The following is a 13,861-nucleotide window of genomic DNA, read 5'->3' as shown; positions in this document are numbered from 1 at the left end:
ATGTCTTTACCTTGGTTATTAATTGATATACTTGGCTATTCCCACACTAGGGACATAAATATTCATGATTGTTAGATCTTCTGGTTGGATAGACCTTTTTAGTATGATATAGTGTCCCTCTTCATCTCTTACTACAATCTTTTGGATAAACTTTAACTTATCTGATATGAAGATGGCTACCCCTGCTTTCTTATGAGGACCATTTGAATGGTAAATGGTTCTTCAACCTTTCAGTTTCAGGCTGGAGGTATCCTTAGATCTAAAATGAGTCTCTTGTAGACAGCAAATAGATGGCTCTTGCTTTTTTATCCAGTCTGAAATTCTACGTCTTTTGATGGGATCATTTAACCCAATCATGTTCAGAGTAACTATTGAAAGAAATGAATTTAGTGTCATCGTAATACCTATTCAGCCCCTGTTTGGGTGGATTATTTTTTTGTGCTTCCTCTTTCTTTTACAGGGTCCCCCTTAATATTTCTTGCAGAGCTGCTTTGGTGGTCACAAATTCTTTCAGTTTCTGCCTATCTTGGAAGCTCTTTATCTCTCCTATTCTGAATGAGAGCCTTGCTGGATAAAGTATTCTTGGCTGCATGTTCTCATTTATGACCCTGAATATATCCTGCCAGCCCTTTCTGGCCTGCCAGGTCTCTGTGGAGAGGTCTGCTGTCAATCTAATATTTCTCCCCATATAAGTTAGGGATCTCTTGTCTCTTGTTGCTTTAAGAATTTTCTCTTTATCTCTGGAATATGCAAGTTTCACTATTAAATGTCGAGGTGTTCAATGGTTTTTAATGATTTTGCAGGGGGGGGCCTCTCTATCTCTTGGATCAGAATGCCTATTTCCCTCCCCAAATTAGGGAAGTTCTCAGCTATGATTTGTTCAAATATATTTTCTGGCCCTCTGTCCCTCTCAGCGTTTTCTGGAACCCCAATTATATGTAGATTTTTCCTTCTGAGGCTATCATTTATTTCCTTTAACCCTTCCTCATAGTCTTTTAATTGTTTTTCTCTTTTTTTCCCTAAGCTTTCTTCTTTGCCATCAACTTGTTTTCTATGTCGCTCACTCTTTCACCTCATTAACACTCATCTTAAGGACCTCTAGTTTGGATTGCTTCTCATTGAATTGATTTTTAATTTCAGCTTGATCTAAATTCTGCAGTCATGAAGTCTCTAGAGTCCTTTGTGCTTTTTCTGGAGCCACCAGTAGCTTTATAATTGTGTTTCTGAATTGGCTTTCTGACATCAAATTGTAATCCATATTCTGTAACTCTGTGGCAGAGAGTACTGTTTCTGATTCTTTCTTTTTTGAATTCTTCCTTCTAGTCGTTTTGCTCAGTTCAGAGTGACTGTATGAGTGGGCTGAGTCAAGAATATCAACCATGTCCTAAGTTACACCCTAGATTATTCTGACGAGGTCAGAGACCAGAAAATGAAAACAAAGATCAGAACGAAGTAAAACCAAAGGACCACTAAAGTGAAAAACAAATTTTAAATCAGAGTAATAAAAAATAAAAGACCAGGAATCCTAAAGAAGAAAAAAAAAAAGAAAAAAGAAAGAAAAGAAACAGAAAAAAAAAGAGAAAAAAGGAGAAGAAAAAATGGGGGGGACTGGAAGATGGTGGTGGTGACAAAGTTGTAGTGGAGGGCGAATGTCTACCTGAGGGGTCCTAGAGGGTGATCCTCTTGGTTCTGAGTGTATTTTGTTCTATATGTTAGAAGATGCTCAGTCCTAAATTTATAAAAACTAGCAATACTTGTAGAGGGCCCCAACACTGACCTCAGAAACATAAAAGAAATAAAAGAAGGGGGCAGAATGGGAATGAGGAACCTCACAGAATGAACCAGCACAGTATACCACTTGGTTCTGGGTGCTGCTGGTCATGTTTTAGAAGGTATTAACTTCCGCCATTGTAGAACAAGATGAGGGAGAGAAAAGAAAAAGCACAAAACAAAAACCCATATTTCGTATATCTCCCCAAGCTAAGTTGAGTGTGTTGAAGGGAATCTAGAAATGGAAAATATATCTAAGACATGTAATCGCAGAAATATGGAAGTCAAGAAGGATGAAACTTAAAAACAAAGAGGTGGTAAAATATTGTAGTTAACGTGAGAAAAGAGAAAAAAATTGGAAATTTACAGTCTGATATAAAAACGAATTGTACTGGAAAAAAGGGGAAAAAAAGTAAGGGTACCTTCTGGTTCTATAAACTGTAAATCCCTCGACTTCCCCTGGAGCTTTCCAGCGTTGCTGTGTCCAGACCTTGCTCTTCTCCTGTCCTTCCAGCAGGTCTCTGGGGGAGGGGCTGCTGTGCTGACTCTCAGGTGTGTGCACCTGGGGAGATGCGCCCCGGCCCCCCATGCCGGGCTCAGTGGGAGCTGTTGACCCCGTGAGGGTCTCCAGCCCTGAGGTCAGCTCCCCCAGTGATTATGGCAGTGCCCAGTCCACACGGGCTTACGTGCTTCCGGGGCAGGGGTGCTGACCTTCGCAGCTTTGGGGGTGCCGGGCTGCAGGAGGGTCCCCCCGTCCTGTGCCCTCCCACCCAGGAGAGCCCCCACGTCCTGTGCCCCACAGCCCACCCCTCCTGGGAGAACCACAAGATCCTGGGCTGTGTCCCCCGCTCCCTGGGGTCCGGGGCCTGCGCTGCTGGAATCGCTCCTGGCAGTGGCCGAAGGCAGCAGGAGGCGCCCCCTCCCCGGAGGCCCCCCCCACTGGCTTCTCCCCGAGGCCACCCCCCTCGGCCTTTACCAAGACCCGCCGCGGTGTGGGTGCGCTGTCCCGGGGCCCCTCCTCTGACAGTGACCCCGGGGACGGGAGGTCCCCCCCGCACCCCCGGGTCCCCCCTTAGTCCCCACTGAGCCCTTTCTCTCCGGAAGGAATCCAGAGGGAGGTAAAGTACCCTGGTCTCCGGGTGGGGCTCTCCTGTCCCCAGGGTCCCCTCCCCCCCTCCCCCTCCAGGTGGGGCTTTCCTGTCCCCAGGATCCTCTCCCCCCAGCCCTTCCGGGTGGGACTCTCCTGTCCTCAGGCTCCCCTCCCCCCCTCCCCCTCCAGGTGGGGCTCTCCTGTCCCCAGGCTCCCCTCCCCCCAGTCCATGGGGGGCTCTCCTGTCCCCAGACTACCCTCCCCCAGCCCCTCTGGGTGGGGCTCTCCTGTCCCCAGGCTCCCCTCCCCCCAGTCCATGGGGGGTTCTCCTGTCCCCAGACTACCCTCCCCCAGCCCCTCTGGGTGGGGCTCTCCTGTCCCCAGGCTCCCCTCCCCCCAGTCCATGGGGGGGCTCTCCTGTCCCCAGACTACCCTCCCCCAGCCCCTCTGGGTGGGGCTCTCCTGTCCCCAGGCTCCCCTTCCCAGCCCCTCTGGGTGGGGCTCTCCTGTCCCCAGGCTCCCCTCCCCCCCCAGCCGGGCTCCTCGGGGCCCCTCCCCACTGGGTTCTTGTTTATTTTCCCACCTTCCTACCTGGTTAGAAGCGCAAACACTTCTCTCTGTCGCCCCGGCTCTTCTCTCTTTACCTCTCTGGCAGGTGTTCAGGATGGAGTGACCGTCATCAGGGTGACTGGGGGGCGAGGAGGGGAGGCCGTGCTCCTCTGGGGTCTGGCCCCCTTTTTTCTCCTCTACAGCCTCTCATAGTGGAGGTATGTTCCTTCTAAACCTACTTGTTGATGGCTTTTTTGGTGAATTGATGTCGTACTTTGTCAAATGCCCTTTCTGGATCTGTTGAAAGGCTCATAGGTTTTTATCCTTGGTCGCATTGATGCTATCTGTGCATCACATTGATTGACCTGCAGCTGTCGAACCCCTCCCACCTCCCAGAAATAAATCTGACTTTATTGTGGCGAATACTTTTTTAAATGTAGGAATTGGTTTGCTAGTATTTTGTTGGGGATTTTTGCTTCTATGTTTATCAGAGGTTTTGGCTTGTAGTTCTCTTTTTTGTGGTATCCTTATCTGATTTTGGTATTGGGGTGATACTGACCTCAATGAAGGAATTTGAAAGTTTTCCTTCTTCAAATTTTCGGAATTCTTTGAGAAGAATAGGTATTAACTGTTCTTTAAATGTTTGGTGAATTCCTCTGTGAAGCCATCTGGTCCTGGACTTCTGTTCGTTTGGAGTTTTTTGATTACTGATTCAGTTTCTTTGCAGGTTATTATTTCCTCTGCTTTAGTTTTGGAAGCTTATATATTTCTAGGAGTTTGTTTATCCATTTATTCTAAATTGCCTAATTTGTTGGCATATAGTTTTTCATAATATTCTCTTATAATGGTATTTCTGTCTTGTAGGTTTTATTTCTCTGTGTGATTTTGAGTCCTTTCTATCTCTCTCTCTCTCTCTCTTTTTTTTTGGGGGGGGGGATACATCTGCTAGAGGATACCAATTTTATTGTTCTTTTCAAAGAACCAGCTCCTAGCCTCATTGATGTGTACTCTTGGGGTTTTTTAGTATCTATATCATGTATTTTTGCTCTAATCTTTATTATTTCCTTCCTTTTGCTGGTTTGGGGTTTTGTTCATTCTTTTTCTAGCTTCTTATAGTGTAAGCTTAAGTTTGCTTGAGATTTTTCTTGCTTCTTGAGGTAGGCCTGTATTGCTATAAAATTCCCCTATAAAATTTCTTCTTAGAATCATTTTTGCTGCTTCCCAAAGGTTTTGGAGCATTGTGTTTTCATTTTCACTTCTTTCCAAGTACTTTTTAAATTTCTCCTTTCATTTCTTGATTGACCTATTCTTTGTTTAATAGTATGTTATTGAAATTCCATGTATTTGTGCCCTTTCCAGATTTTCTCTTGCGTTTGATTTCTAGTTTCATAGTGTTGTGATCATAAAAGATGCATGGTATGAGTTTGATCTTCTTGAATTTGTTCAGGCTTATTTTGTGGCCTAACAGGATCCATTCTGGAGAATGTTCCATGTGCACTTGAAATGAATATGTATTCTGCTGTTTTAGGATGGAATGATCTGAATATGTCTGTTAAGTCCATCTGGTCCAGTGTGTCATTCAAAGCCCTGGTTTCCTTGTTGATGTTCTGTTTGGATGATCTGTCCATTGAAGTAACTGAGGCGTTAAAGTCCCCTACTATGTTTGTATTACTATTGATGAGTTCCTTTATGTGTGTTATTAACCATTTTACATATTTGGATGCTCTCCTGTTGGGTGCATAAATTTTTACTATTGTTATATCTTCTTGTTGGATTGTCTCCTTTCTTATTACATGTCCTTCTTTGTCTCTTTTTATAGTCTTTGTTTCAAAGTCTAGTTTGTCTGGTATAAGAATTGCTACTCTGGCTTTTTTTTTTTTTTTTACTTCCATTTACATGATAAATATTTCTCCATTCTCTCAATCTACAGATGTTTTTTTAGGTCTGAAATGCATCTCTTGTAGTCTTGTTTTTTAGACATTCTGACATCCTATGTCTTTTGATTGAAGCATTTAGTCCATTTCCATTCAAAGTATTTATTGATAGATATATATTCATTGCCATTTTGTTGGTTGTTTTTGTCGTTTTTCTCAGATCTTTCCTTCTCTTTCTCTCTTCCATGGTTTGCTGGTTTTCTTTAGTGATATACCTGGATTACTTACTCTTTATTTTTTGCATATACATTACTGGTTTTAATTTTTGACTATCATTCTGCTTATATAGAACAGCTTCTGCATGTAGCAGTCTCTATAAGGCTGATCGTCCCAGACACTGAGCCCAAGGCTGAGGCCATCAGGTTAGGAGAACACATGGGCAAAGCACACCACTAGCTGGTAAGTAGCAGGTGTCAGTGTAGCACTGCCTCCTGAAGTTGGCCCTGTGTTTATGCCAAGGGGCAGGGTAAGAAAATGGTACCTGACATTTCCTTTGTTTCCAGAGAAGTCCTCCAACAGGCTCTGAAATCAGAATAAATAGATCTTCCTTCCGTTTGCCCCAGGCATTGTGCAAACAGTAGCTTCTATGTTGCCTCTCCATGAGCTGTTGTCCCTTTACGAGCAGGGACCCAGCTATCTCTGGTCCTCCTGACTGGCCCAGTGCTATGTGAACTGACTTTTAAAGCTCCAGGCTTCAAGTCCAGCTGGTTACATGAAGTCAGGGGATGCAACTCCCCTGGTTTTCAAAGCTAGATGTTATAGGGATTTGTGTTCCCCATGTGGGCTCCCTGGTGCTCTCCCCCCTCCACAACTCCAGCTCTCTCCTTCCTGTGGGCAGCTTCCGACCACCATCTTTGCCCTTCCTAAACTCTCAGATGCTGCTTCTTTTCTACATTCAGTTGTAGAGTTTCTTCTGCCAGTCTTCTGATCACTCTTCAGTTTATTTACATGAATGTGAATGATGTCTAATTGAAAATATGGGACAGGGTAAGCTCTGGGTCCTCTTACTCCACCATCTTCCCAAGCTCCTAAAAGTTAATTTTTTCATATGAATGTCTCGTTGTTCCAGCACAATGTGTTAAAACGATTATATTTTCTTCACTGAATTGCCTTTGCACCCTTGTCAAAAATTAATTGACTATGTATGTGTAGGTCCTTGATACATTTTAATTTAGTTTTATACCAAGTGCGAGGTATATGTCTAGGTTCTTTTTTTTTCCCCATATGGACATCCAATTATTCCAGCACCATTTGTTAAACAGACTGTCATTTCTCCATTAATTACTTTTGCAGTTAAAATCAGTTGAATATATTTGTGTGGGTCTACTTCTTGGATTCCTATTATGTTCCATTGATCTATATATTTATCATTTTGCCACTACTCTTGATTCTTGTATCTATATCATAAATCTTGAAATCAGGTAGTCTAATTCCTTCTATTTTGTTCTTCTTTTTCAAAATTCGTTGGCTCTTCTATTCCTTTTGGTCTTCCATGCAAATTTTTGAATCACCTTGTCAATATCTATAGGAAATTCTGATAGGAATTGCATTAAACCTAAAGCTCAGTTTGGGGAGAATCACCATTTTAACAATTTAAGTCTTCCAATCCATGAACATGGTACATCCTTTGATTTGTTTAGGTCTTTGATTACTTTTATAAGTGTTTATGGTTGTCTGAATAGATATCTGCATACATTTTGCTAGATTTATACCTAAGTACTTCTGCATTGAAATGGTATCTCAATAGTTAATTTTGAAAACTTTAAATAGATGAAGATATCAATAAGTCATCTCTGTACTATAATCTGTATCAGACTAAGCGTACCCAGGTGGGTTGGTGAATATTGTGAGGAATGACCGTGAGGAATCTTTGGGGTCATAAGCAGACTTGTTTAGTCCCCATGGACATTCAGGGCAATGTGACCTCTCTGCTTAAATGAAGCTCTTAGCAATTAATACAGATTGTAAATTCCATTAAGAGCTGTGCACTAAATGAACAAGTTTGCTTGCCCTTTGAGATGAAGAGATCTAAGTAAGTACATGTACTATTCATGCTGGAATAATCTGGCTGCTTTGAATGAGACTTAAAAGGGTCAAATTATAAACATGAACTTAAAATAGTAAGCTAACCAAAGAATTAGAATTTTCCTAAATTTATTTTTACTCACACAAAACCATGAATTGCAAAGCTTGCTAATGAGGCAAAATTCACCTTTAAAAATGAGCTAACTGTGACTTTCCAGGGAAACTCTGACCACTGCCTTCCATTTGTATAATAATTTGATAACTTTTTTCCAGAAATTAAACATTTGGTTGATATGCACCTTGGAAAGTAATCAGGACACATCACCTGCACTTTGTTTTGTTTTGCTTGAGAGAGAGTAGGGGAAGGAGAGGGAGAGAGAGAATCTCAAGCAGGCTAGACATTGAGTGTGGGCTTCAACTCACGACCCTGAGATCATGACCTGAGTTGACATCAAGAGTCAGATGCTTAACTGACTGAGCCACCCCGGCTCCCCAACCTACACTTTTTTACAAAGCATTCCTATGCATCCTTTGAGAATGCACACATATGATTTATGGAATCATCATGAATGATGATACATTTTGGAATACATGTATCCCTGAATAATACATTTTGGAAAAATCTATGGATTGCTCTGCATTCAAGAATCACCTAAATAAGAATCTCATGAACTCTGAGGGAAAGAGACTTAGATCTCCAGATTTAAGTTATAACCAATATTTAATTCTATGAATATAGCTCAGTTTTAGGTAAAATAAGTCAGAAAGCTCAGCTTTCTGCAAAAAAAAAAAAAAAGGCAACGGAAATTTTATTGTTGTTTTGAACTGTGTCTTTATCTGAAGACCAGTTTCAGCTGTGACAGATAATAAACTCAATGCAAGGACTCTACAGCCCTGGAGAAACAATGAATGAAAAGAGCCACTATTACCATACTGCTTCTATTCCATTTCAGGTTGGTTATTATTTTTATCTTACCTACTTCAAAGAGTTACTCCTAAATATAATCTGCTAAAAAGGACTAATTTTATGTAAGTAATAAAACAGAGTGAAAACCAAAACTAATTTTTAAAATATCAATATATATGATCACATGCTTATGTCATTGTAGCCACCTATGAGAGAGGAAATAAGCATTTTGAGCCCACATCATTGTTGGGGCTGGAAGTAGCAATCTGTCTGCCACATCCCAGCGTAAGGCCCCAGCACTGTGATGACAAAGAGCAGGGAAACGATTGTGCTGCTCATCTGGTGATAAGGGCAGGGTTGGCATGCTTGGTTTGTTTTACAAAAGAAGAAACCTGGTGGTTAGGGACAGGATCTTGCCTCCTGGGGGCAGCACTTCATCCAGTCCCCACTCTGGTGCTTGGGTTCTTTCCACCACAGATCCCAGGCAAGGCTGCGCTCAGTCTGAGTCCTGATAATACACACTATGGCTTCCAGCAGCTCTGGGGGCCTAGAGCCACTCTGGAGCTGGTCAGGCACTCAGCACAAACCCAACATTGGAATTTGGAACCTGGTAAAGGAGCCAGGTGTGACCCTAATGCCACCACACTGTGTCCTGAGCCTGTGCCCAGGCCCCCAGCTGGTTGCTTCCTTTTTGTGGGGTTGCAGGTGTCCTTTTCAGCCTTCATGGTGGAATCTGACAGGCTCTCACACTTCTCATCATTTCTGATATACTTTACATGGTTTTTAAATGTTAGAAAATTTAAAAAACACAATGAAGTCATATATCACCCATAATTTCTGTGCCAAATAACTAAAGAAGTCCAAGACTCCAAGAAAATCTCTGACTTCCCCCTGAATTTGTATATATGTATGTACACATATCTGTCCTTCCATCTGTGCTTTATTGAAGGGAAGTGTGAAAAGAAAAATAAATAAATAAAGGGAAGTAAGCTGTACCTATTGGCAGACAACTTTTTTCCCCACTCAGTGTTACAGTTTAAGACTTTATATCCAAACAGACCCACCTCCTTTCCTTTCTTGTCCTGTGGCATTCTGTTGTGTGAAGGTGACTCAGTGGGCCCCCCAGCACCATCCACCTGCTGCTGGTCCACTGCCCGCCACCTGGGACAGTGCCCTGTGCCCGCATCCCCCAGACTTGGGCAGGTGTGTACACAGATGTCCCTTGAAAGCCCATCTCCTGCTTCCACTCTGGCTGAGAGGTGCTTTGCACAAGCAGGCTCCGGGGCAACTGCTCCACCTAGTGGGAGTCTCCTGGTGGAGAAGGGTACAGGTGGGGCCCAGGGGCGAGCTGTGGGCCGGCCTGACCCCAGGGGAGTGAGAACCCGGGAGGGTCTTGGTGCCCAGCGGGGCCTGGCCAGAGCAGGTACAGGCGGTTAAGGCTCCCACGCTCCTGGTGCTGCCTGGTGACTCACCGAGGGCATCGCACAGGCTCCAGGCTTCTGCCTCCTTCCTGAAAAGATGCAGCTCTCTGGTGCTCGCCAAGCCGGTGGGGGCCTGTGTCAGGACCAGGGCAAGGCGTCAGGCAGGGGCGAGGGCAGGGGGGCTCATGGTGCCCACAGTGGGTCTCCCTGCTCCCCCAGGGCCCCCACTCCTGCCCGAGGCATCACCCGGAGAGCTGCTGCGTCTCAGGGACAGAGGCCGGACACCTGGCCGCCACCATCCCCGCCACCCCACAAGCCCACAGAGCCGCCTCCTCCTGCCTGGCCTCCAGGCCTGCGGCCTGTGCTTCCCGGAGCCCAGCGAGCCGCCTCCCCTGTGCACCCTGCTGCCCAGAGCAGGGCCGGACACCCGCAGTGAAAGGTTGGCGGGGGGTGGTTTTGGGCGCCGCCCTGGGGACAGCGGGGGCGGGGGGCTGGCAGAGAGAGCCATGGGGCCCGAGGCACCCCCGAGGGCCTGGGGACAGCATTCCAGGCAGGGGCCGGAGCTGCCCGAGGCCACAGCAGGCGGGCCTGCCAGTGCTGCCTCGGCCTCTGCAGTACTTCAGACGAGAGCTGGTGGTCATGTGCAAATACTATTTTGTGACTTACTCCTCAACCATAACATTTTTTATTATAGATATTTTTAAACATAAAGATAGAAGGAATAGAGGATATGAGCCCCTACATATCCATCACTCGTCTTCTTAATTATTAAGGTTCTTCGGGTGTTCCTTCATATAGTCTCTCCCTCCCAGCTTTTGTCTTTTGCGTTTCGAAAGAAGCTAAGGTAATCCCAGACAACATCCCATTTTGATCCGTGAATGTTTCAGCACGTGGCTCTGACATAAGGAGATTGTAAAAAATATTATGACACCCAACGAAGTCAACCATATTCCATAATATCCAACCTCTTGTCCATTTGCCAATTTCACTTGCCTCCAAGTGTCTTTTTCCAGGTGGTTCATTTGAATCAGGACCCAAACGAGGTGCCTTGGGCTGCTGTGCTGGGTCGGTGTCCTCTCTCTCTCTGTCTTGTGTCTGCGACTTGTCTTTAATTGAAGTACAAAGTACAACTGCCATAAAACAGCCTATGAGATTCAGGTGCACGTAGTAGTGACTTGATGTGTTTGTACATTATGAGGTGATCTACAAGGTAAGCCTCGCTGCCACCGGGCATTCTGGTCTCTTGATCTGGTGCTCTCCAGTGCTGTGTGTGGTGCCTGCCTGTCTGTGCTGCCGTTTCCACCTGTGAAACTTGAGACTGAACACCTCCCTTCACCTTCTCTACTGGACACCTGAGGTGACACCTGCATAGAGCCAGGCACTGGGCAAGAATCTGTCACCATTTCCTATGGCCCAGCTGGGTGCACAATCAGAGCACACTGTCTCAGAGGTAGGCGAGTCTTCATTCTGCCCTGGGAGGGTGGTCAGGGTGTGTGTGCATGTGCGTGCGTGTGTGTGTGTGTGTGTGTGTGTGTGTGGACAACAGGTGGGCTGACACAAAGCAAGGCGCATCGGCACACTCCTCATAGGTGCACCTGCTTCACACAGCTGGGGAGTAGCAGTCACAGCCTGACTGTCCCACGTTGAATTAGGCAAGCTCTCCAGAAGCCCCACTTTTGCCCCTCCCCCAGCCACCCCCCAGAAAACAAACAAATGGGCAAAACCAAAACGGAACATGACCCTTCCGAAGGGGCAGATCCTAGTCGAGGGCACTGTAAACTTGCCCCCTTGAGGCGGCGGTCCAAGAGCACAGGATGTGGAGGGCCAGGTGGCAGGCAGTCACAGCCACCCTCCTCGCTGAGCTCTTCCATTGCACGCTCACCGCCTACAGGGGAAGAAGTATTAAGTATCAAGCTCTTAATACTTTTTCGGAGAAGGAGGCAAGGCACAGAGCAGAAAGCCTCCAAGCTCTGGTCGCCAGGCGCTTGAGCCCAGGTGGCTTGCTGCAGGGCCCCTGCCTGTCCACTGGGTCACATTGCACTGCAAACCCAGAGCAGGTGGGCTACCCCCAGGAGAGACTTGAAGGAGAAACTGAGGCTGGAGAGGGATTTTAAGGAGGAATGAATAGAGGGCAGGGATTGGGAGGTGGGGAGGGAAGGGGGGGCAAACCAGGGTGGGCGTATCAGCTGGCGAGGCTGGAGAAGGGGTGCACTGATGGAGGGGACCTCAGTTCTCTCTGCCCCGGGAATGAGCTGCACGCCAGCGCTGGGCCCTGGGCCAGTTCGAGAAAGAGCAGAGCGTGAGCTCCTTCCACCCCGCCAAGGGTATAGACTGCACCCAGATCTGCCCGGCTGGTCCAGTGACTTCCCGGAACCCAGGTCCCTGATGAGCGCAGCGAACCCTTGTCACCCTGCTAGGAGCTCTTCAACCTGGATGATGGCTGCAGTAAGACTGTTAGGCTTTGGGATCGAATAGGGAGCCCATGAGTGTGTGTCCTGTCACCCCTTTCAAAATTCAAGGTGTGCAGGTGTGGGGAGGAGGGATGCCCCTCCGAGTCGTTCTGGGGCACACAGGCAGGTGTCCCCCCCCCCCGGAATCTCCGAGCTCGCTCCACCTGCAGACCTGGCTGTGTACCCTGGATCCCTTCAGTCCGTCACAGAGTTCTTCTGGCTCTGGTCTTTCTTCCCCTGCCCCTGGCTTCAGGGCCTAAAGGGGGGGGGTCCCCTGGAGGGGCTCTGCCTTTGTGCCCTAGGATTCCTGCAGTTCCTGGCTGTGAAAAGTGTCATCCCTTTTTATCAGCACAGGAGAAACTGCCTGAGGACAGGTTCCCCCACGGCCAGGCGTCCGGGGCCGGAGGGGCGCGCTGTGGGGGGGTCTGGCAACGTTTTCGTTTTGCCTCCGTGTTGCCTCGTGGGGAGCTCTGGAATCCACGGGAGGATGGTCAGGCAGAGGGTGAAGGCACATGGCTTCATGCTCTGCGGGAACCCTGGGGTCGTGGAGCCCTGCGCCCGCTCCTGGGCTCTCCACAGGGAGCAGTGGTCACCTGGCTCTGTGCAGTTCTCTGGACCCAGTGAAATGCTGTCACAAAGAGCCGAGTACTGGAAACCTTGGAGTCTTTCCATGACTGGTTTTGCTAATTTTGTGCTAAGAAAGGAAGTTGTTGTTTTCCCCAAGGCGGGCTGACTGGGGTGTGTGCGTGGCTCCTTATCCTCCCCCTTCCCGTCCATTCCCACAAGGTAGCTTTTCCTTTTTGACCAAAGCAGAGAAAGGCAACGGAGTGACACCTGGGGGTGCATGGCGGGCTCGTTCTCATACCACGGGGCAGGTGCCCCTGGCCATGGGCTGCTGCCTCAGTGACCCCAGACCCTGGGCTGTGGTGCCTTCTGCGATGACAGGGCCCAAAGTCCCACGGGCGGGTGTGGGGTTTCCCTGAGCGCTGGCTGTGCTGGCAACTCACTAGCCTTTGACTCTGCCCTGAGGACCAGTGGTTGCCCGACCCTCAGGGTCTCTCACCGCAGTGACCTTGTTCCAGCTTTAAATTGTCACCGTCACCTCTTGCTCAGCCTTGTGACAAAGGAAAGCACCTCTTTCTTTGACCCACTTCTCCCTCGAAGGCAATGACCACCTCCTCTGTGGCTCCTTGTGGCCACCTCCTCCTGCCCATGTAGCCAGTGACTGGGCCTGACAGCTGCGGCTGCGACAGAGGAGCCACAAAGAGGGCAGCCCCCCGCGGGCCGGTGTCTAGGCCACCCAGCTCCACACGGGGCAGGGAGCCCTGCCACCCACGGGGCCCTTGCTTCCAGGCGGGCAGCCCGGTGGCCCCGGGGGGCGGACGCCCTGGGCACCTAGCCGGCCACCAGGCCTCTGCACCCCCAAGGCGGCCCGTGGGCAGTGGGACCCCCCACTGCCTCCGCATCACCCCCAAGGTGGCCTGTGGGTAGTCACCCCCCCTCCCCATCCCCTCCCCCAGCCCCCCGCCCCCACCGCCCGCCACACACCCAGCGGGACAGTCCAGGGTGGGCAGGAGGCCTCCCTGCGGAGGGGTCCTGGGTCCTGGGTCCGGGGTCCTAGGTCCTGGTCCGGGGTCCTGGGTCCGGGGTCCTGGTCCGGGGTCCTGGGTCGGGGTCCTGGGTCCTGGTCCGGGGTCCTGGGTCCGGGGTCCTGG

Source organism: Vulpes vulpes, chromosome 5 (assembly GCF_048418805.1).
Source record: "Vulpes vulpes isolate BD-2025 chromosome 5, VulVul3, whole genome shotgun sequence".
NCBI classification, from domain to species: Eukaryota; Metazoa; Chordata; class Mammalia; order Carnivora; family Canidae; genus Vulpes; species Vulpes vulpes.
Note: the sequence above shows the minus strand (reverse complement) of the source record.